The following is a 24,921-nucleotide window of genomic DNA, read 5'->3' as shown; positions in this document are numbered from 1 at the left end:
AAATTCATATGGAACCACAAAAGATCCCCTAATAGCCAAAGCAATCCTAAGCAAAAAGAACAAAGCTGGAGGCATCACACCACTTGACTTCAAAACATATTACAATGCAATAGTAACCATAATAGTGTGGTACTGGCACAAAAAGAGCACATAGACAAATGGCACAGAATAAGAGCTCAGAAATAAATTCATCCACCCACAGCCAACTGATTTTCTACCAAGTTGTTAAGAACACACATTGGGGAAAAGACAGTCTTTTCAATAAATGGTGGAAAATTAGATATCTGCATGTAGAAGAATGAGACTAGATCCCTATCTCTCACCATATAAAAAAAATCAACACAAAATGGATTAAAGACCTAAATGTAAAACTTAACATATGAAACTACTAGAAGAAAACATGGGGGATACACTTCACAACATTGTACTGGGCAAAAATTTGTTTAAATAAGACCTCAAAAGCACAAGCAACAATAGCAAAAATAGACAAACAGGATTATATCAAACTAAAAATACTTTTGCACAGCAAAGGAAACTATTGACAGAATGAAGAGACATCCTACAGAATGTGAGAAAATATTTGCAAACTATACATCTGACAAGGGGTTAATTTCCAGAATACATAAAGAATTTAAACAACTCAACAGAAAACAAAAACAAATAACCAGACTTAAAAAAATGGGCAAAATACCTTAATAGACATTTTTCAAAAGAAGACTACAAATGGCCAGCAGGCATATAAAAAAATACTCAACATCATAATCATCAGAGAAATACAATCAGCACCATAATGGGATACCACCTCATTCTAGTTAGAATGGCTATTAACAAAAAGACAAAAGAGGCCAGGCACAGTGGCTCACGCCTGTAATCCCAGCACTTTGGGAGGCCGAGGCAGGTGGATCACCTGAGGTCAGGAATTTGAGACCAGCCTGGCCAACATAGTGAAACCCCACTGCTACTAAAAACACAAAACTTAGCCAGACGCGGTGGTGGGTACCTATAATCCCAGCTAATCGATCGCTGGAACCCAGGAGGCAGAGGTTGCAGTGAGTCGAGATCGCGCCACTGCACTCCAGCTTGGGAGACAGAGCAAGACTCCAACAATGGATGAACAGATAAAGAAAATGAGGTATATATATATACAATGGAATACTATTCAGCCATAAAAAATAAAATCCTGTCATTTGTGACAACATGGATGAGCCTGGAGGACATCATGTCAAGTGAAATAAGCCAAACACAAAAAGACAAAAAGAAAAAGACAAAACACATGGTTTTACACATAGGTGGAGTTTTTGATACTCCAGTTTTGGGCACAAAGTTACTATGAGATGGGAGGATTCAGTTCTGATGTTCTGTTGCACAGTAGGGTCACTATGATTAACAGTAAAGTACTGTATATTATGAAATAGCAAGAAGAAACGCTTTTTTTTTTTTTTGACAGAGTCTTATTCTGTCACCCAAGCTAGACTGTGGTGGCATGATCTCGGCTCACTACAACCTCTGCCTCCCAAGTTCAAGCAATTCTCATGCCTCGGTCTCCCGAGTAGCTGGGACTGCAGGCGTTTGCCAACACACTCAGCTAATTTTTGTATTTTTAGTAGAGATGAGGCTTTGCCATGTTGGCCAGGCTGGTCTCGAACTCCTGGTCTCAAGTGATCCACTGCCTCAGCCTCCCAAAGTGCTGGAATTACAGGCGTGAGCCACTGCAACTGGCCGAGAGGCTTTTGAAGGTTCTCACCAAAAACAGACAATAAATGCATGAGATGATGAATGCACTAACTACCCTACTTGGATCATTATACAACATATATGTATGTGTGATATATACATGTGATATATATATGTGATATATATGTGATATATAAATATATATGTGTGATATATAAATATATACGTGTGATATGTATAAATATATATGTATGGTAGATATGTGATATATAAATATGTATGTGTGATATATATGTGATATATAAATATTTATGTGTGATATATAAAAATATGTGTGTGATATATGTGATATATAAATATGTGTGATATATATGTGATATATATAAATATGTGTGATATATATGTGAGTATAAATATATAGGTGATATATATAAAAATATATGTGTGATATATAAAAAATATATGTGTGATTTTATATATATATATATATATTTTTTTTAATCAAATTGTAGAATGAGGTGGTATCCCATTAGGGTGTTGATTGTATTTCCCTGATGATTAGTGATGTTGAGTATTTTTTTGAGTGTTGTGTGAGGTATTGCTCCTCACACAAGGGCATTAGCTGTGGGGGTCTGCCCGCAGACCCTGACCCAAACGACGGATGAATAAAATGTACGCTGACACACAGATATTCTGCTTTGCCAGTCCAGCTGAGTGTCTGACGGCCTGCACACTAAGAGAGGTTTGTCACTGCGGCCGGCCCTGAGCAGCTCACACTCCAGGCATTTATTTAGTATACAATTAATAACAGAAGCTTTGAGTAAACGGATAATTAACATGGTTAAGAGAGTAGTTCTACAAATGATTAAAGCTCAGGTACAGAGGTCTAAAGTAAATACCATTAGGGGGCAGTTTCCCTGTCGACCTCCCCGCCAGAGGGCCATCTGGCTCAAAGGTTAATTAAAGGAGGCAGGGTAAAAAGACTTAACTGCGGAAGCCTCTCTTGTTACTAGTATTTACCCTATGACTTAATGCTCTAAGGTAACAGGCTGCCTTCAGCCTGTTCAATTATTACAAGCTATGTAACCTTTCAGCCATCCAAAAGATTTGTGACTATTTCCTATAACTTTCCCTAATATTTCCCTTTAATATTTTTGCCATCATCCTGAGTGAATCCCAACACCCCATTAATACGTACAATGATCATGTGTCAATAAATAAATCATCTACACATTTTCTTTGAAGATGAAAAAGAGTTTCTCCATAGCCTTGGGAAGGAGCAGGGAAGGGAGGGAAGAAAGAGAAACAGTAAGGAATGCTCAAGTCCAGTGCTCCTGGTGTAAAGCTGTCCCTAAGTTAAAAGTGGGAAGAACCTCAAAGAGTGATTAAGGTATCTTTCTGTGTCATGAGTCACCACTGAGAATCATCAAGTGGTGCCTTGAGACCTCCAAGACTTAACATGCTTCCGTATATAGCTAATAAATTACTAGGGAAGAGACTTAGCCCCTTGATGAATGTCTTACTGAGACTGAACAACAGGATTTCTGTGAAATCAATAACCAGCCCTTCTTCCTCACCAATACCTTCCCCAGCTAGACATTGTTCATTAAAAGAGATGAAGCAGCTTTGAAACATACATTATCTCCCATCTTTTTAGCTATTGCTGAGAAATTTTGAGTATGAATTGATAACAGGGAAAAAAATTATACTTAAAAGCATGCCATAAATGGGGCTGTTGAATTTTTTAGTCAACCCGAACCAGGACTAATGTCTGCCAACATGCGTGGTTTAATTGCTCAAGGTCACTTTCAAGAAGCTGTGCTAAATGCTGACAGACTTTGTTGGAATTATCAGAATTTCTTCAGGCTCAGTCATCTTGGCCTACCTCAGGGAGAAGTCAGATAAAATGTCAGAGGTTTGACTGCTCAGACTGCAAGTTTTCTTCCTTGCCTGTGCTCACCAGCTTCTTCTAAAGTCCATTGGTTTTAGAGTCAAATGATCTGCTTTTGAAATCTAACTTCACCACTTACTAGAGGCTTAAAATCATTTAACAAATATTTATTGAATATCTACTGTGTTACAGGCACTGTAAACATTGATGAGCATACAGCTCTTTGAGCCTTGGTTTCTTCACATATAGATGGCAATAATAACCCTTCCCTTGACAGTAAACTCAGTAGGGGGTAGGATTAGTGATAGGATTAAGTGACATGGTGGGGCACAGTGGCTCACACCTGTAATCCCAGTACTTTGAGAGTCTGAGGCAGGCAGATCACTTGAGGTCAGGAGTTCAAGACCAGCCTGGGCAACATAGCAAGACCCCATCTCTCTCAAAAAAAAAAAAAAAAAAAAATTAGCCAGGTGTGACAATGCACTCCTGTAGTCACAGCTACTCAGGAGGCTGAGGCAGGGCGATCCCTTGAGCCCAAGAGTTCAAGGCTGCAACAAGTTGGATCACACTACTGCACTCCAAGCTGGGCAAGAGTGAGACCCAGTTTCAAAAAAAAAACAAAAACAAAAGGATTAAGTGAGATGTTTGCTGAACAGCCAGCACATAGTAGGTACACAGTAAGTGGTAGCCATTATTGTAAGAAAATATTCAGATTTTAAAAGTGGGTAAGAAACATTTCCTCAGCATACCACCCCTTGAACTAGCAGGTAAGAAACTTGATCCTGAGGTAGTAATCAAAATTGGCCCCAGAACATTACACTCTTTTGAAATGGCCTCTTACTGTTCCATGCCTATGATTTCATGATGGTTAACTTATACATCAACTTGACTGGACCATGGGGGGCCCAGATATTTGGACAAATATCATTCACGTATTTCTGTGAGGGTGATTTGGATGGGATAAGCATTTAAATTGGTGGACTATGTAAAGCAGATTTCCCTCTCTAATGTGGATGGGCCTCATCCAATCAGCTGAAATAGCAGATAGAACAAAAGGCTAACCCTTCTCCGAGTAGAAGGAAATTCTTTTTTTTTTTTTTTTGAGACGGAGTCTTGCTCTGTCACCCAGGCTGGAGTGCAGTGGCCGGATCTCAGCTCACTGCAAGCTCCGCCTCCCGGGTTTACGCCATTCTCCTGCCTCAGCCTCCCGAGTAGCTGGGACTACAGGTGCCCGCCACCGCGCCCGGCTAGTTTTTTGTATTTTTAGTAGAGACGGGGTTTCACCGTGTTAGCCAGGATGGTCTCGATCTCCTGACCTCGTGTTCCGCCCGCCTTGGCCTCCCAAAGTGCTGGGATTACAGGCTTGAGCCACCGCGCCCGGCCGAAGGAAATTCTTTCTGCCTAATTGCCTTTGAACTGGAACACCAGCTTTTTTTCCTGCCTTCCGTCTTGAACTGAAACATCAGCTCTTCCTTGTTCTCAAGCCTGTTGGCTTTCAGATATGAAGAAACACCATCTGCTTTCCTGCTTCTCAGGCCTTTGGACACAGACTGGAACTAAACCATAGTCTTTCCTGGGTCTCTAGCTTGTAGACTCACCCTGCAGATCTTGGGACTTGCCCATCTCCATAATTGCATGAGCCAGTTTCGTCCTATTCCTTCTGGTTCTCTGGAGAACCCTAACACATTTCCAATCTCTTTTTCCACTCCCCATAACTTACTCTGTACTCTAGTTGGGCTGGACCCAGAATGCTGCTTGGCCTGCCATGTTCTTATGTGTCTTCCTGCTTTTGTACAAATGTTTCCTCTGCCCCCAAAGCCCTCCTCTACCCTAATCTTCAGGGCCAACTCCTGCTCACCTGTTAGAACTCAATTTTTGTAGCACTTAACTCAGGATCTTATCCTTTTGAGTTTGGGCCTTCTCCCATGTTAGCCAATGCTTACATCATTTTCATATACTCTTTTGAAATCACCTCCTACCGGTCCTGAAAAGAATGACCATGATTAACTTTTACAAACGAAGGTTTATAAGCCCCAACCAAAAAAAAAAAAGCAACTTCAGATCCACCATTGAACATGAGATTTCTTCCAGATTACATGCTTATTACTGTGGCCAGCTTGCCTTTAAAAGCTCTTTCACAATTAGAGATGAAAACTCCATCCTTCTGCAGAGACAGCCCCAGCTGCAGAGGGCTGCAGACATGGCCCAGGCAAAGGGTATCAAAGGTATGTGTCAATCAAACTTCCCACAGGCCCGTGCTCTTCGTCAAGAAATGCAAAGGGAGATGTTGGCAGATCCAGGTTATGTGGGATCCTCTGAGCTGAGATTCAGAGGGCAGCTACAGCTGCTTCTCACCTCAGAATCACTGCAAATGGCATCACAGACAAGGGAGCATTTCCTTTTGGTTCCTAGGATGGTTCAGGGAATATGAGAAACCAAAAAGAAAAAAGATAACAGAAGAAGATGCAAAGATAAAATTTGGGGCAGGGACTTCTGGGCATGGAGAAAAGAGTGCAGGAATGCTGGGCAGTTCAGGCTGACCTAAGGAAGAGCCCTGGATTAAGAGAAGACTGCCTTCTCCTCCTAGATATCTGGAGTCCCCGTACCTCATCCTGATATCTGGTGACTCATGGAGGTATTCCTGGAGAGAGCGGGGAGTATCTACTTGGCATCCAAAGGTCAGTATTGGGGTGAACAGTGAAAGGGGGTTAGTGTGCTGTGGACACCAGTGAATGGAGACCTAGAAGGGATGGAAATCCATATGCAGTGTAGGAGATGAGGCTTGCACTCGATGAAGCTAAGGCACCGACTGCATTTTGCTTGAAAAGTCTCATACTGACAGGATCTGGATTTCAGATAAAACTCTATTGGCTACACCCATCAGTGGAGTTACTTCTGAAGCTGTTAAAACAGTGTTGTTATAACACTGCTAGAATGATTATAAAGTTATGTATGGCGTGGGATAGACCAGAGAAACCATAGGATCTTATTACACCAATTAACTAAATTTTACCTTTAAGGTTTTCTCCAAGTTGCCATTTTCAAGATAGTCTTAGCTTTAAAAACAAACAAAAAAAAAGTATTTTCACCTCTTGCTTTACAGAAAGTAGATGAAAATATTATGCTAGATGAAATAAATGTCTCCACAGCCAAGGACGTGTCAGGGAGAATTGCATTCCCGTTGTTTTAGCTTCTTTAAACATATCTGCCTTTAACAAATGTGCTGAACATGTGTTGCATTGCGTATAATATAATGTTTCAGTATATTCCAGTCACAAATTGCCCAGCACCTTATCATAAAAAGTGCCCAGCACTTGTATCACTTTATCATAAAAGTAAATAGCACTGTGATTTTTAAAACTCCCAGTAGTTTGGGTACATAAAGATTTAATTATACTGGATCCCTTCACTCACACAGCATTGCTTACACATCTCCATAGATGACTTGGGTCCACGCCTCTAGCCTTGGTTTGGTTTTTCTTTTTGAAATATATGGTATATTACTGTTCCTTCAGGTCCATGTATCTTGCTAGCTGAAAGACAACTAAATGAAACTGAAGGCATTATCCTCCCTCCAATTCTCACTCCCTGCTGTGTCCCTGGTGGTGTCAAGGACACAGTTCTCCTAGCATTTCCCAGTGTTGTTACCACTGGGAAGCAGGGCAGGTAAACCACACCTAAACCCACATCCTGCAGGACCGATTTCTCAGCTCAGAGGCAAAAGAAGCAGCGATGGCCCACACTCACCCACTAAAAGCCCCTCGAAATGCTCCCCAACTTTCATAAGGCCTCATCCCATTCTTTCATCAGACCCAGGGGGGACAGTCCTTGTTCCCAGCCTACCTCAGGAGGCCCTGATCTTGGCCAGTGCTGAAAAAGGAGTCGCTCATTGCTCTGGCTGGGCTTTGAGAAGGTCAGGCCTCAGGCCTGGGTGGCCCCTCACCTAAGGGAACAAACAGTACACACAGTCACCCTTCACTGACCCTTGCTCATGGAGGAGGCGTGATGTGAAAAGTCCCTGATCTTCCCTCCTTTGGTCTGGAATGTATTTTATTCTTTCCAGATGTTTCCCTAATAATAGTTGCTTGATCTAATGTAAGAGTGAGTCTATATTCCCCAAGTGCACAGTGGACAATGGGAAAATAATCCAGAAATGAGTGGGGAAACAGTATTTGTGGGTTAAATAATCTTTTTTTCCTGGATGGTCCTTAGAGTTGATAATTAACCCATAATGGTATAAAGTTTGAAAGGAAGAAATAAAACTGTTTATTTGCCAATGACATAATGTCCTATGTAGAAAATTCCAAAGAATCTAAAAAACAAAATCAAGCAAAGAAAACCCTCATAGAACTAGTAGTTGGGTTTACCACAGTTGCAGAATACAAGATCAAGATACAAAAATCAATTGTATTTCTGTATACTATCAATGACCATGTGGAAACCAAAATTTAAAACACACTATTCATTTACAGTGCCACCCCCTCAGAATAAAAAGTATGTAAGTGTAACTCCAACAAACATGTATGGGACTGCTGAAAACTTCAAAATGATGATGAAAGAAATTAAAGAAGATGTAAATAAATGGAAAAATATACTGTGTTTATGGATTGGCAGATTCAATGTAGTAAAGATGCCAATTCTCCTGAAACTGATTTATTCGTTTAACACAACTCTCCTGAAATTGACTTATTAGTTTAACACGATTCTTATCAAAACTCCAGCAAGGTTTTTTTGAAGACTTAGACAAGATTATTATAAAATTTATGTGGAAGGCAATGGAATTAGAACAGTTAAAACAATTTCCTGAAAGAATTAAGTGGGAGGAATCACTCTATCTGATTAAGATTTACTTCATAGCAACAGACAATAGAGACAATGCATATTAGTGAAGGAACAGATAGATAAATGAAACAGAATAGAAAAGCCAGAAGTAAATTCACAAAAAGATAATCAACTGATCATCAACGAAGGAAGAATAGCCTTTTAAACAGATAGTGCTGAAAAGTTGGACATCCTTAGGCAAAAAGAAAGAAAAAAAAATGAACTTCAATCTATATCTCCTATCTTATACAAAAGTAACTCAAAATTCCTTATAGATTTAAATGTAAAATGTAAAACTATAAAATTTTTAGAAAACATAAGAGAAAATCTTTAGGACCGAGGGCAAAGTGAAGAGTTCTTAGATATGACACTATAAGCACAATCCACAAAATAAAAAATCCATTAAGTTGTACTTCATTTAAATTTAAAAATTTTGCTCTGTGAAAGACTATAAAAGAGATGAAAATACATGCTATAGACTAGTAGAAAATATTTGCAAAACACACATATGACAAAGGACTCATATTTAAAATACATAAAGAACTCTGAACACTCAACAGTAGCCAGGGGCTAGGGAGTAGGGGATTGGGAGTGTGACTACTAAGGCATAGCACGAGAAGTAGCTCTGTAGTGCTAGAACAGTTCTGTGTCTTGATTATGGTGTTTGTTACATGAATTTACAAGTGATAAGAATGTATGAAATCATACGCAAAACTAGTGAAATTTAAGTAAGGTGTGTGTATTATACTAATGTCAACTTTCTGGCTGTGAGATTGGGAGAAATTGGGTGAAGAGTACACAGTCCCCCTCTAAACTACTTTTTGTACCTTCCTTTGAATCTATAATTACTTATTGCCTGGATAGTCATCAAGTTGTTAATCCACTCACAATAACTGAGACTTAAATCTATTCTCCCATTGCAGACAGCACATCTTTACAGGGACCGGGGCTTATATCTCTTTATGCCCTCCATATTCTGGCCACAGCTGAGTGCTCAGTATGTTTCTAAATGACAGCTGTCCTTGATCTCCTTTGGTGCTTGCCTCCAATTGGAATCTTTGCCCCTGTGTCTTTACCTAAAACTGCCTGATGTTTCCATCAGCCAGGCCCTGAGGAGCCCCACTTGTTCCAGATTCTTCAGATCCTCCTGGCAGCAACAGGCCAGTCCAAATGAACATTCCACTCTGTAATTTCCAAGAAAGTAGAAGCTCCTTGAGACTGAGTCTCCTTCTGTCATGTGCACCACTGTATCCCCGTCCCCTAGAGTAGTGTCCAATATATAGTAGGGACTCAGAAAGTATTTGTGGACTGACTGACTATCCATGAAAGAGAAAGAGAGAGAAAGAAAGAGAGAGAGAGAGAGAGAGAGAGAGAAGGTAATGAGCAAAACAATCTTGCATGCAATCTAGCATGCAAAAATTCATAGGTCAACAAGGCTCGCTCTTCCAATAAGAAGAAGGAAGCAATCTTTGTATGTGTATCTCTTACAGAAGGCCCATCTAAAAACACCTTCATGAGCCACCCTATGTGCAGTGCTTTTTCCGTCTTCAGAATTTCTACAAACACTTCAAAGAATTGTTACTGTGTGGTGCACTCAGCTGAGCTCTACTCAAGCACTCACTAAGCCTTACTGTGTGCTGGGCACTGTATCAGCAATGGGGGTTCAAAGATTAGTAAAGTCTGCTTCCTGTCCCAAAGCTCCCAGCACAATCGGGGGAGACAGACCAGCAGATCATTCCTATAGGTGTGCCTAGGGTGCTAGGATGGCACAGAAGGGAGGAATCCCAGTATAGTCTGGGAACACTGGGGTGGGCTCCCAACTCATCAGACAGATGGGGAGACAGGCAGGCAGTTGACCACTACTGAGCTCTGTGCCAGACACCATGCTGAATACTATACACATCCTCTCACTGAGGCTTCTACAACTCCATAAGGCCAGTTGTATTCTTTCCAACTCACCTGACTCTGAGAGGACAAGTGGGATCAGGCAGGTAAGAGGAAGGGGGAAAGGTGCTCCCAGGTTCAGAGAACATCATGAACAGAAGCAGGGAAGTGCGCACACGGGTTGTCTGGGAACCCGCAAGCACAAGTCATTTGTATTACTGGGGAAAAAACTTGACTAAGATCACAATGGAAAAGGAACCAGAAGTAACTGAATGAGTCAACCCCAGAAGGTTTTGTTTGGCATGCCAAAAATGGCAACGGTCTTCAGACCAGGCTCCATGAAAGCCTGGCATTCACAGGGCTGGGCCATGAGTTACTGCACATGTTTGGTGCTGATTTCATTAAAATGTGTTTCAGATAATACTGTAGCAGATGCTGTTTGTACCCTGCCCATACTTCCTGCTCCTTGACATTGCATCACACACCTGCCCACTTCAAACCGCCAGCCCTTGCATTGCTTTGACTGACATTTTTCTTTGATGGACAGAGTCCACTGTGCCTGACCACATGGCTGGTTGCCCACATCCCACAGCTCTCAGACAACGGAGTCGGTTACAAAATTCCAGCTCCGTTTCCCTTGGGAGAAATAACTCTGAGCCACAGGTCCTATGCTGGCTCTCAGAGCTCCCCAGTGGGGTTAGCTCTGGTTGTCCACGGTGGTAATTTACTTGATCAATTTTCCTCCATTCGCTACCTTCCCTTTCCCATCTTTTGTCCTCACCTTCCTACAAGATGTTTCCTGAGAGCACCTCTTAGATGAGCTGCTTGCATTTAAATCCTGTGTCAAAGTCTGTTTCTGGGGTAACCCAAGCTAAGACACACACACACACAGAGAGGCATAGACTATCTCTGGCAGGATTCAAAGAAACTGATAAATGTGGTGTGGCTTCTGGGAACAAAAACATTTCTTGGGAACAGGGCTGAGGGAGGAGACTTATTTGTCACAAAATATGCTTTCTTGTTGTTGTTTTCACCTTTTGGCTTTTGCATCATTTCCATGAATTTTCTATTTAAAAAAATAAAACAACTTCCAAAGCTTGACCAGAGGCACTCAAAGAAAACCAATAAATCCTGTTCAAATTAAATGAATAAGTGCTTTTTAAAAAGCTACCCAAAATATATACTTTAAATCATTTTTAAAAAATCAACTGTGATTTTACAACAACATAGTCACATGTGCTTTGTATCAAAACATTGTAACGTATTGGAGACCACCAATGTATTAACTCATGCTGCCAGGAAAATTATCTTTGAGATAGTCTGAACAATTTATCTTTTCTGCTAGTTTGGTTCATAACTTTGAATGTTTAATAGAGGTGTCACTGATTAGTAAGATTGTAGCTCTATATAGGTGATTTCGTAAAATCCAGGTCCATGCATATCCTCTCAATTCGTACAAGCATACTACTATGGTAAACTGAGTCACACTCAACCAAATTCATGCAGGCAAAACCTAGGTGATCACAGTCCCTCCCACTGCATAATGGTGAGTTGTACAGTCACGATCATATCACACAAGCACCTGTCCTGAGGCTGGGCTGCTTTTGATTTGACTTTTACATTTAACACAGGGAGTAAAAGCACTTAGATATTGTTAATGATTCGACTTAGAATTAATTTTTCCTCCTGCTCCACATTTAAGGTATTGGGTCTGTTTAATTGAGGGCATCCTGAGATTTCAAGGCAAGCTGTTTAAAAATTAAAAATAAAGTAAAGCAAAACACTTTTATGACTTACTTCTGTGAATCAAACTTTCTCAACATTGGACAATAGAAACAAATGCAGAAATAAATCGAATACCAAGGCTGACATAAAACTGCAACTGTACCCCATGACCATGAATGTCAAATGTTTACACTTCTTAAAATAATCACATTGTTCGGAGTGACCGGCTTTATAACAATGTGTGCCTATAAAGTACATATCTACCAATAAGATAACTTTTCATCTGTTCCTTCTATTGCTGTTGAATATAATATTTATTTGAAAAACAAGTTACATTTCCAAATGTTTGGGACCTCTGACGTGGATGACGGTGACCAGGGCCAGCTCCTACGCAGGCGTGGGCCAGTGCTGTGACCAGATGCATGTATTTGAGGCAGGCCACCCTGGCCGCTGTTGGAAAGGGAAGTGGAGACAGCCAGCCTCCAGTCTGGACAGACAACTGGAAGGCACTGGGAGTCAGGCTAGAGATACAGATTTGGCATTGCAAGCCTGGGGGGAGGTTGTTGATGTCTTGGGTTTTGAGGCCGGAGCCCAGGGAGAGTGTAAAGGAAGAGGAAGGGGTCAACATGAAAGCCCAAGAAGCCATCTTCAGCTGCTCTTTCCACGTGCATCAACATTAACCTCATGGCTAGAGGACACTCCTCGAGGAGTGAGACTTTGGAATCAACATTCTTGAACACCACACGAGACCTAAAATAAAACCCTGCATATAGCAGCTGCTCCGTAAATGTTTCTAGACTGACTGATTTCTTCCAGACAGCAAGGGATTGTATTATAATGAGAATCTCATTTAAACAAATTCATCAAAATTCCTGTATTATAGCCAAACTTGTTTAAATGTCTCTACCTAGGTGGAATTAGCAGCTGGCATTTTTTTAAAAAAAATTGTCACAATTTTTAAAAATGTGCATACTCTGCATTTCAAGTCAAGGCTAAATTTTAAAAAAGGAAAAAGAGAGTGTGCGCACACACTGGGCACTTTTGAATGGCATGTTTTCTCCCCAAAGAAGAAAAGAAGCAAGGAAGGAAGAGAGGAAGAGAGGGAAGGAAGGAAGGAAGGAAGGAAGAGAGGAAGAGAGGGAAGGAAGGAAGGAAGGAAGGAAGGAAGGAAGGAAGGAAGGAAGGAAGGAAGGAAGGAAGGGAGGGAGGGAGGGAGGGAGGGAGGGAGGGAGGGAGGGAGGGAGGGAGGGAGGGAAGGAGGGGAAGGGGAAGGGGAAGGGGAAGGTGAATGGGAAGGGGAAGGGAAGGAGAGAGGGATGGAGGGAGGGAGGGATGGAGGGAGGGAGGGATGGAGGGAGGAAAAAAATGCATGGTTTGTAGTTAACCAGGCCCTCAGCAGACATCCTATAGAGAAAGTACATGACGAAACATGTCTAGCCTGAGTTTCCTACCTATCCTGAGTTTCTTTCCCCTCTGCTGATATTTAATAACTGGGCTCAGAGGATAATTCATAGTATTTCCTCTCCCTGTCTGCTCCACTCCCCTCCCAACTACTTCTAGGTTTTTGAAACAGAGTCTGGGCCTCCCTGAGTGGAACTCACCCAGCCAGATTGAGAGAGTCTCACTGCTCATCTCCCTGGGGCCCCAGTGCCTTGAAGCTACTCCCTGAAGGACCATGTGGGGACCGGAGAGAGGATGCTGAACCTGCTTTCATGGTAAATGCGTGCCTTGCCCTCTTGGTTTCTTTCCCTGGGTGGGAACAGAACCACCAAGAAGGGAGAAATGTCCTCCGTGGAGGAGTGATTCCCGCCCTTCCCCTCCCAGGAGGAACTTCCCGGCCACCCCACTGTCCGCATTTTCCCTGAGGGCTGGAGGCTGATGAATGTGGGCCTGGGCTGGGCCTCACTGCGGTCCCTCAGCTCCTCTCTCTGTCCCCATGTTGCTCTGTGCAAACTCTGGTTGAGATGACTGTTACAGGAAGTCTGAAGGGAGGAAAGAAGTCACAGAAGGGCAACGTAAGGAGGGAGGGAAGGAGGCTCTGCGGTGAGTGGGACCCTCCCAGCACAGTCCTCAGGTCCAGGGCTCCACTAGAGGGAAGCGAAGGAACATAGGTTTCAGGGACCCTCGCTTGCCTTTTCAAAGCCCTGTACCTAATTTCGTATTTGTAATTTTACATTCTTTTCTTAAAGAAAGTGCCCCCAAATTCTATAGGCTTCAAGGTCCACAAACCAAACTGAGATGGTACCACCAGCTGATTTTGAGCCCCTTTTCTCCTGCTGCCACCTCCCAGAACCGCCCTCTACACATTTCTACATCCCTGGTTCACTCAGCTGAAGCCACTGGCATGGGTCTCCTTGTTCTTTGGACATACCAGGCAGTGGCCACGGCATTAGGGCCCTGGCATTGGCTCTTCCCTCTGCCTGGAAGGCTCTTCCCCCAGGTGCTCACCTCCTTCATCCAAGTGGTGGTTTCTCAGTGGGGCCTGCCCTGAGCAACCTAGTCAAGGTGGAATCCCCGGCTTCTTCAACCCTGTGTTGCCTTCTACCTGCTAAGTTCCCACACCAGTTATCATCTGCTAACACAATTCATAATCTAGTTATTTATTGTTTTCTGTCCCCCTCCCACCACTAGAACGTAAGTTCCATGAAGGAAGGGAAACTCAAGTCTGTTTTGTTTACTGATGCATTCTGAGCACCTAGTACATAGCAGTCACTTGGTTCATATTTGTCTGATAAATGCATGAAATTGCAGATCCTAAGGCAAGGATACTGCCTGCTGCAGTTTGAGGACAGCTCTGGCCAATCAACATCCAAATGAGAGAAAGAAAAGTTGCTTCTCAGGGGCAACTGGCTTTGCAGGCTATCGTGGGCCAAGGCCATGGACACCAGTGCATCCTGTCCCTTGCCTGTCTGTCTGAGGGTGCATCATTTGGCTCTGGGACAGTGCTGCCATCTAAGAACTCGCCAGAACTGCTGAGGCTGGGCCAGGAGAGGGGCTGGAGCCTGCCCAGGCTGTGACTGTCTCACTGGTGCTGGGGATCGTGGGACTTGTCATGTGTAGTGTCTAGTCTTGGAAAAACGTAGCCAATTACTAACATAGCAAAGTGTTGAGTTAAAGAACAGAGATGTTTACTCAGAGCTGGTGCTAATTTCCTGCCTTTGCAGTGGCTGCTGGACTGGGAGGTGCATATCTGGCAGCACTTGCTGGCCTGACCCGAGGATACAGAGCTAGAGCTCCAGAGGGTGATCATCTTGTGTCATTTGAGCCCCACAGGGACACATCACTGATTGGTATTTTACCCTGGCGCCGGGAAGAGGGTGTGGAGGACATCAAGATGTCCATGGGGTTGGCGACCCAAAGTCAGCCAGCCAAGACCATCCCTGCAGACAATGCTGATGACATCATGACGATCCTGGGCTTTATATAGTAGTTCACGGTTGCCAAAGCTCTTTGTCATACCCTATTTCATTTTATGGTCATCCAAACCTGTAAGAAAGGCAGAGCAGGAATTGTCATCCCATTTTCCACAGGAAGAATGTGAGGTCTAAAGGTGAGGCTGTGTATCACAGAGCTAGCAAACGTCATGCAGGACTGGCTTCAGCACTAACAACTACACCCTGTCCCGTGTGCTCAGAGACATGGGCCCTTGACACCCCTGGGTTCAACACTTGCAGCTTCAACTATATTCTAGAAACCTCAAAGGCCCCTGAGTGTAGTGACTTATCCCTGCGCTGTGGCTGAATTTGAATCCTCGCTCGATGAGGCCAGCTTGGGAGTCACATGGCTCACAGTGTACTTGGCTTGACATATTTTAATCACCATGTGGGCACCCTAACCCTCCTGTGACAATTTAAAAGCAAAACAAAAAAAAAACATTGTTTTGTTTGCTTTTGAAAAATCGCCATCAGCTGCAAGTCAGCTAAAATCAAAGAGGCAATGGATGAGTGTGAATTTCATCATCAGGAGTGTGGTTGTCAATGAGATGTACTCACAGCTGCCTTCCGATAGGCACTTGCCAAGTGTCAGATGTTTTGTTAGGTGCTTTACAAATGTTGAGTCCGGGTTATCAAAGCCCATGCTTTGAAACTCTACATTGTACGCGTCTCCTTTGAGATCTAGCAGCCCGTGTAGAGGCCTATATTTCTGAGCTCCCATACCTTCAGACTCAGAAAGGTCTCAGAAAGCAGCTTGTCTCTTTGTCTGTCTCGCTCTCTCCTTTACCATTGTCCTTCCTCTCTTCCCCCAGTAATTTAATAGCCTTCTACTCCAACATTCTCTTTCTTGGGCTGACCTGGAAACTCCAAATTCTTCTGCCTTCATCTCACAGAATAATTCATTCATTCGACAAATAGTTTTCGGATGCCTATTTTATTCCAGGTCCTATGAGCCACTAGGGAAATGGCAGTGAACAAAACAGACGTGAATCCCTGCCTTGCTGAAGAGTCCATGCTAGTGGAGGACAAACAAACAAACACAAACAAGGTAAAGTCAGGCAGGATAAAGCCGTGAGGGAAATAAGACAAGAGGAAGGGGAATGGGGAGTGATGGGGGCTGCCATCTGAGATGTGAGATCAGGGAAGGCCTCCCTGAAGAAAAGGCATTTGGGCAGAGGCCAGAGTCGAGGGAGGAGAAAATCATGTCATTGTCAGAGAAGGAACATCCCTAGTGTGGGAATGAGCTCAGCCTAGACTTGCAGGGTTAACAAAGAGGAGGAGGAGGATGAGAAAGAAGAGGAGATGAACTAGAAAAGGGATTGGTTAGTATATGTCCCATTCAACATTTGGAACATACTTGTCTTAGTCTAACCATGTGTGCTGCTATAACACAAAACCACAGACTGGGTCATCTATAAAGAACAGAAATTAGCTGGGTTTGGTGTCCAGTGAGGGCCCAGTCTCTGCTTCCAAGATGGAACCTTGCTACTGAGTCCCCTGCAGGTGAGGAACAGTGTGTCTCACAGAACAGAAGAGCAAACCCACTCTCTCAAGCCCTTCTCTAAGGCCCCAGTCCCATCCATGAGGGCTCCACCCTCATTATTTAATCACCTAAAGCAGGGGTCCCAAGCCCTGGACCACCAACCGATACAGGTTGGTGTCCTGTTAGGAACCAGGCCACGCAAGGGGGGCGAGCAAGCAAGCGAAGCTTCATCTGTATTTACAGCCACTCCCCATCCCTCGCATTACGGCCTGAGCTCCACTCTGTCAGATCAGCAGCAGCATTAGATTCTCATAGGAGTGGGAACCCTATTGGAACTGCGCATGCGAGGGATCTAGGTTGTGCACTCCTTATGAGAATTTAACTAATGCCTGATGATCTAGCATGTAACAGTTTCATCCCCAAACCATCCCCACCCTTCCAACCTGTTGAAAAATTGTCTTCCACAAAACTGGTCCCTGGTGCTAAAAAGGCTGGGGACCACTGACCTAGAGGACTCACTCCTTAATGCTATTACATTAGAAATTAAGTTTCAACATGAATTCTGGAGGAGACACACATTCAACCAATTACAATACTTATACTAAAATAATTACGTGTTGTTTATCTGAAATTCAAATTTAACTTGGAATCCCGTATTTTATCTGGCAACCCTAGACTTTGGCTTAAGGAGTAGAAAGGAGACTGATGTGGCCAGAATGGAGGAAGCAAGGAGAAGATGGAAAGAGATGAGGCTGGGGAAAACTTGGAGAGGAGAGGGTGGCTGACATTTCAAACGCAGAGAAGCCATCTCAGTATGCTTCCGGCTCTTCCAGTGGAATTGTCTCCTGCCTGTCCAAGACAGAAACGCATGCTGAGGACTGTGAAAGAGGAAATAGGCAAGAACATAGCACAGGAAACTCAATCTAGACTGAGTCCTAAAGTGGTTCGAGTCTGCAGCACTCCTTCTTCTAACAAGGTAAGATTCTTTGGAAACCATGGGCATCAACTAGGTCTTGGCTCCTTCATCCAGCAGAGCAGCTGAGTCCTGAGCAGACAAACTGAGGGAGGTGGAGTGGGGCCATGACCTAGGAGCCCAGAGGTTAGATTATCTCAAGACAGGTGAGGTGAGGGGATAGAGAGGGCAAATTCTCAGGGATCCAGAATATTTGGTGGCTGGCTGTGGGCATTCTGGGAGGGGACAGACCAGCCCAGGGAGTCAAGAATTTGCCATTGGCCAGGACAGTTTATTTGAGAATCTGAACTGGAAGCAAATCTTAGTGACTGATCTGAGCTGTAAGTATTAAGGTTGAAACAGAAAACACCCTTTGAGGTTAAGATGTCAATAACCCAATGGGCCTCATGCTGGCTGACTTTGGGATCTGAGGAAAAGCAAGATAAACCTAGGTAGACATTTCAGGGAAATTCTGCTTTAGCCCCTGACACCTACTTCATAGTAGGTGTTTAGTCCCTGAGGATTAAATGAGATGATTTATGTAAACCACGATGATTGGTACATTGGTAAGTATGACATTAAATGCTAAATGTCCCTTCTTCATTCTACTGCTGTTCCCAAGTCCAGGGCCTGAAGAGACCTTAAGACACCCCCTGCCCCCTTGGCCTACACACATACACACACACACATACACACAGACACACACACACATACACGAGAGAAACTGCATGGTTCGATCTGAGCACTACAATTGAATCTCTTCCCTTTCTTGTAGAGAGTGAGCTGGTGAGATTAAAATGCCTGGCACATAGCAGCTGCCCAATACATATTTCTATATGAGTAATAAGGAAATAAGTGGCCTTATTCTCTCTGTTCTCCTAGAGTTCAATTTTTTTACTTTCAACCCGACCAAAAAGGAAGTAGGGCTGCCCGAGTGGGGCTATGGAGAATCAGGAGCAAACTGCTCCCCGCCCTTCCCAGTTCAGGGGTGTTGCTTCATCGCCCGACTGACACGCAGGCCAGAGAAGCAGCTGACACCCTGCAGAGCGGCTGCCTTATAAGGACATTGGCCAGGCCTGCCAGGTGTGTCATCCCAAAGCCCCATGATGGCCCCAGTGAGTCAAGGCCAGGGTGGATTTAAAAAACTCAGAAAAGCCACATGGGCAGCAAGTGAGAGTTTTTTCACTTCCTTTCCTCCTCACATGTTTCCATATGTTTTTAATTATTATCCCATTTACCACTTACCTCTGCAATTGAGAAAATAGAGAATAAAATTTTTGATTTAGAAAAGATGTACTCATAACCTATATTACTTGGGTAGCAAAAGAAATTCTCTCTCTGCTTTTCTGGTGGGTTGCTGGCAGGGAGTGAGCTGATGAAATGGAGAAAATATAGCCTGCGGAGAGGTCCCCTTAAGAATGAATATGTGGTGGCCCCTCCAGGACAAGGCAGGATCCAGCAGCACAGAGAGCTGCCTCCGTCCCAGGGCAGTGCAGGGAGGCCCAGTCTCCCTCTGCTGAGACGTGACTGATGCTCCCAAAGGCAAGCCAGCAATGGGAGGGGGCCTGGAGAAAACCGGTCCTTTTGAAAGGTATGAAGGCCCAGGAAGGGGCAGTGGTACTGACCATAAGTAGCATAGAATCATGGCTAAGAAATTAGGCTTTGAAATCTTACAGACCTGGATTTCAGCCCCAACTGTGCCAACTTTAGCTAGGTGAACTAGAGCAAGTTAGTTTTTTTTTTTTTTTTTTTTTTTTTTTTGAGACAGAGTCTTGCTCTGTTGCCCAGGCTGGAATGATCACAGCTCACTGCAGCCTCGACCTCCTGAGTAGCCGGGACCATAGGCACACCCCACCATGCCCAGCTAATTCATTTTTATTTTTTGTAAAGATGAGGCCTTTCTATGTTGCCCAGGCTGATCTTGAACTCCTGGGCTCAAGCGATCCTCTCACACTGACTTTCCAAAGTGCTGAGATTACACCATGCCTGACTTTCATCTTTGTAAACCTCCATAGCCTGCTATGTGAAGTATTTGTTCATTTAGGAAATACCTACAGAGCATTTCAACGCCTTGCTCACTTTAACTTATCATAGCAAACCAATGAAGTAGATTCTATTATTATCCCCATTTTACAGGTGAGGAAAGTAAGTGACTTGACGAGGGCCACACAGCTAGTAGCTAGGAGAACTGAAATTTGACCGCAGGCAGTCAGGCTCCAGGGCCTGCAGTCCCAAGTCTCAACTATGCCAAGAGGTTATAATTGCCCTACTTTGCCTGATGGAATTCTGGAGGACTAAGTGGACCAGGGCATGTAAAAAGCTCTTATCACAGTGCCTGAAACATGGTCAAACTCAGTGAATGCCACCTATTATCATCTGTCTGTTATTTGTGAGGATTGCCCAGTAGTGGATCCTGAGAGGAAGGTTCCTATGCAAGTGACTTAGTAAAGACAAGCTCCCAAAGAAATGGGTCTGGTACGGGAATGGGGTAAGTAGGCAGGGGACTGAGAAGAAGCCAAGCAAAGGTGCAACTGCAGGCAGGTCTCACAAGGGAGCGTGTGAGATTTCTGAGTTTGTCCCCATGGAGACAAGGGAGCTGGGCTTTGTGGTGTTAAACTGTTGGTCTCTGGCTAAGGGATGCCCTAAACAGATGGAAACTTCCTGGCATGTTTGGGCTCTGCACCTGTGGGCAAAGCAGTGTAGAAACCAGATGGCAGTCTTCCAAAGAGAGTCACAGGTATGGGGCTGTTCGAAGCAAAAGCACCAAAAGGCACTGGTGGAGTTCACAGTAACAGCCAAAATAGATCCAAAGGCCTCTGAGGGAGCAGGAACTGAGCCCACCCAAGACCACCCCTTGCATCACTCAGACTAGCTCACATCTTCCGTTCTGTGAACTTCATCCTGCCATTGCGCCTTCAAGAGGGTGGACACTCACAGTTTCTCGGGGGAAACTAACAAGATAAGAGTTAGTGAGACAAGATACATCTCTTCGCACACAAGTTTATGTAAACCATTCACACAAGTTTATATAAAAGAATATTAATTGTGCCAGGCACAGTGGCTCACGCCTGTAATTCCAGCACTTTGGGAGGCCAAGGAAGGCAGATCACCTTAGGTCAGGAGTTCGAGACCAGCCTGGCCAAGGTAGTGAAACCCTGTCACTACTAAAAATATAAAAATTATCTGGGTGTGGTGGCATGCCCCTGTAATCCCAGCTACTCAAGAGGCTGAAGTGGGAGGATTGTTTGAATCTGGGAGGTGGAGGTTGCAGTGAGCCAAGATCACACCACTGCACTTCAGCCTGGGTGACAGAGCAAGACTCCATTTCAAAAAAAAAGAATATAAAGAATGTTAATTGTAACATTAATAATAGCTAAAATGCAAGTAAGTCAAACTTATTCAATTTCTAGGGATCAAACTTAGATCTCTAGGGATTTGCTTTTTTCTTTTAACAATTGCATAATATTCTATGGTATGGCTGCATACCATGATTTATTTAACTAAGTCACTGATTTATTAGTATTCATTTAACCAAGCCACTACTGATGAAAGTTTGACTTACTTGCATTTGAGCTATTATTAACAATGTCGCAATTAATCTTCTTTTACCTAAACTTGTAACACAAACCTTTGCAGTGGTACCTTGGCTGTGGCTGATATTCATCATCTCCCTGCTCTGCCACTCTTTCTAGATTCCCCCCACACCCAGCAAGTACTTCTGGTGGTGTAGGTGGCTTGCTTGATGAGGTCATGCAGACTTTTAGCCCTAAAGGGTTTATCTCCCACCCTCTGAAGAACATGAATCCTAACAGGTATCCAGAGTTGTTGCCCCTTCCATCTTAACAGGTTCAATCAACATAAAGTCACCAATATGGTAGACAAAGTACGCTGTACTTTCAGTTTCCTAAGAAAGGAAAAAGATGAAATTCCATTAGCCATAGTCCAATGAGCACGCCATCAATACCAAGAAAAACCGTAAGCTTGTATTAATTAACCTGTTGTGATCTGGCTAAAAATAAACCATTGACCAATAGGAACCAGAGGGGGTTCTCTAAGAACACGTCAGGCCTAGGGCACATTGAGGATGAGTGAAAGAGAAATTGTAAATCAGTTTATTTTGGTCTTGGTAACAAGTGAAAAAGAATGGTTGAGAGAAATGTAGGTGGAAGAGATAAAAATGAATGGATAAAGTGTCTATTATTTGTAGATTTCATTTATGCAAACAATTCTTTTCCATTGATAGTTGAAAACTGAGCATAATTTTTTCCTGTTTGCTGGGTGGAAATAGATTGTGAAATGTTGTCTTGTGGTTTCTAAAGAGTAAGTAGAAAACTGGAGTAAAAATGCAGCACTAATCCATGCGATGTGACACCTGCCATCAGGAGCTAAACCACCAAGCCAAGGTCCCTCAGAAATTACCCCGTGTGGCAGCCAGTTTCTCACATGCTAGCAGAGGCAAGTCTCTCAAATTGCTCCTTTAATAAGCAAGAAGAAAAACTGTCTCTCAGATTGGCAGTATTTATTGGTTTTGCTGTTGCTACAAGTATAATATCTCCTTGTAAAATATCCAAAATATGAAGCAGAATGTGGAATTCAGAGCTTATAAGTCTAAATTGATCCAGTGATAATCTGGTGATAAAACTGTTAGTGGTCTGAGATATATATATATATATGTTTTCACCTCTTTTGTCAAATAAAAGAATAAAAGGAAGGATGGATGAGCAGATAGATAAAAGGCTTTACAATCTACCTCTTTCACTTAACATATTGTGGACATCATTCCTTGTAAAAACATAGATCTCTTGGGATTTGCTTTTTTTTCTTTTAACAATTGCATAATATTCTGTCATATGGCTGCACCAATACTGATGAAAGTTTGAATTATTTGCATTTTAACTATTATTGATAGTGTTGCTATATATATATACACACACATACATATATACATATATATACATACATACACACACACACACACACACACACACACACACACACACACACATATATATATATATTTTTTGAGATGGACTTTTGCTCTTGTCCAGGCTGGAGTGCAATAGCACGATCTTGGCTCACCACAACCAACTCTGCCTCCCGGGTTCAAGCAATTATCCTGCCTCAGCCTCCCAAGTAGCTGGGATTACAGGCATCCACCACCATGCCTGGCTAATTTTGTTATTTTTCGTAGAGACGGCATTTCTCCAAGTTTGTCAGGCTGGTCTCGGACTCCCGCCCTCAGGTGATCCTCTCGCCTTGGCCTCCCAAAGTGCTGGCATGAGCCACCGTGCCCAACCTGCAATTAATATTCTTTTACATGAATGTGGTGTCTTTATCTGACTATTCCTGTAGGACAAATCTCTGCAAGTTCCAGGAATTGCTGGGTCAGAGATTAACCAAGTTCTAAATTTGGAATTATTATTGCTTAATGGCCCTCAAAAGGGTCTACAAATTTATACTGTCACCAATGGTACATCAGAGTACCTGTTTCCCATAACCTGCAGCTTTTATTGTTTACATGGGAGACAAGGAAGAATCCAATGTCTTTGGTCAATTTTTTCTTAGGGAATTTGTCTTTTTCTTATTGGTTAATAAGAACAGATTGCTTATTAAGGACATTAAACCTTGGTAATATCGGGGAATATTTTCAGAACAAGCCATTTTAATGAAATAAATGCTCCTAACTAATGGGAGAAAAGGTATAATATTGTGATGTAATAATTTCACATTCATATACAGAGAACCTCCTCAGCCCACCCTATGCATAGCAGATATGTGCTGTGTAGAAGACACATAGAAGATACAGACAGATGAACCAAATTGACGGTTGTTTAAAGAAAGAGATAAACTAATAAATACATGTCATATAGTGCAAAGTATTATAAGGGAGTTTCAGGCAAAGTTCACTGAGGGACTAACAGGGGAACAGTCAGCTCTGGCCAGGAAGGGCGGGAAAGGCTCTGTCTTTTTCCCTGGTGATCGTCCGTGGGTATCTTAGGTGGTTTGTCTTCTTGCTGATTTGTGAGACATTGTTCTGATGCACCAGCATGAGAAACAGCATGCTGAATTCTGTTGGGACGTTCTGAGTTTGAGAATATGGTAGAAGGAGATGGTGGGAGGGATGGGTAATTCCCATCAAACACCTTCACCTCTCCCATACCTTGATCTTGTCAGATAATACACATCCCTAGAGGGAGAGTTCCATGAAACCCACACGTAGAGCCCACTGGAGTGATAAGCAGGGTGCAACCTGAAAATGAGGAGTGTAGGCTAAATCCCCAAAGCAATTGGCAGTCTTCAAGCAGTTTTAAGTGGTGTTGGGGATGGGGGGTGCACTTCCTATTTGTGTCATAGAAGCCCTCTAGCTGCTTTTGTGAATGGGTTCTAGGAGAGCAACTCTGGAAGGAAGGCAGACCTATGTGAGGACTGCTGGAGGACAAAGATGCTTGGGCCAGAACCGAGGTACCACACAGACTGGAAAGACATAGGGGTGGGAGCTGCTGACTGTTTGGACACAGGGGATGGTGAGCATGAGTGATGGTGCCATTCCCTGAGTTAGGAGGTGTAGAAGGAGAAGCAGGTTTGGGGAGTTTAGTGGAGAAGTAGGTACCTGTGGGACTGCTAGTGAAGATGCCTAGAAGGCAGCCACATACATGGATTCAGAGCTTATAAGTCAATTCTCAACTGGACCTTTGGAGGGAGAGTCAGCAGCCTGTTCTTGAACATTGGAACCTTGGAAATGGATGCTACTGCCCCTTGCAAGGTTAGAATGAGCAACAGGGCTGGCACAGAATCCTAGGAAATACCAAGAGGGCAAGACAGAGGATGGCAGACCAAGACTACTGGGAGAAACACCAACTCTCTACAGGCTCTGAGATGCCACAAGAGTAAGGCAAAAACAACCTAAGACTCACTCTTTAGTTCATTTAGCAAACCCAAGCTGAAAATTTAAAGTACACTCTAGATTTCAATGCTGGTTTAAACTGGCTAGAGTATGGAGTCCAGCAGTTCTGTTCCCTGGTATCATAGCTGCAAACCCATCCAAACTGTGCTCTGC

The 24,921-nt window shown here is 43.2% G+C and overlaps 1 long non-coding RNA gene across 6 annotated transcripts in view; it reads right to left on the bottom strand.

Moving 5' to 3' along the window:
- Positions 1-24,921, bottom strand: part of LOC102130691 (uncharacterized) — a 217,814-nt gene that overhangs the window by 88,924 nt on the left and 103,969 nt on the right. Inside the window, exon 1 of one of the 6 annotated variants that reach the window (XR_012417518.1) lies at positions 7,409-7,505. The exons of the other annotated variants lie outside the window; for them this stretch is intronic. This is a non-coding gene — a long non-coding RNA (uncharacterized lncRNA). Of the gene's footprint in view, positions 1-7,408; positions 7,506-24,921 lie in introns of those variants that run through there. 6 annotated transcript variants of the gene reach the window in all.

The sequence above is a fragment of the Macaca fascicularis genome, chromosome 1 (genome assembly GCF_037993035.2).
Source record: "Macaca fascicularis isolate 582-1 chromosome 1, T2T-MFA8v1.1".
NCBI classification, from domain to species: domain Eukaryota; kingdom Metazoa; phylum Chordata; class Mammalia; order Primates; family Cercopithecidae; genus Macaca; species Macaca fascicularis.
Note: the sequence above shows the minus strand (reverse complement) of the source record. Positions and strands in the feature narration are given on the sequence as shown.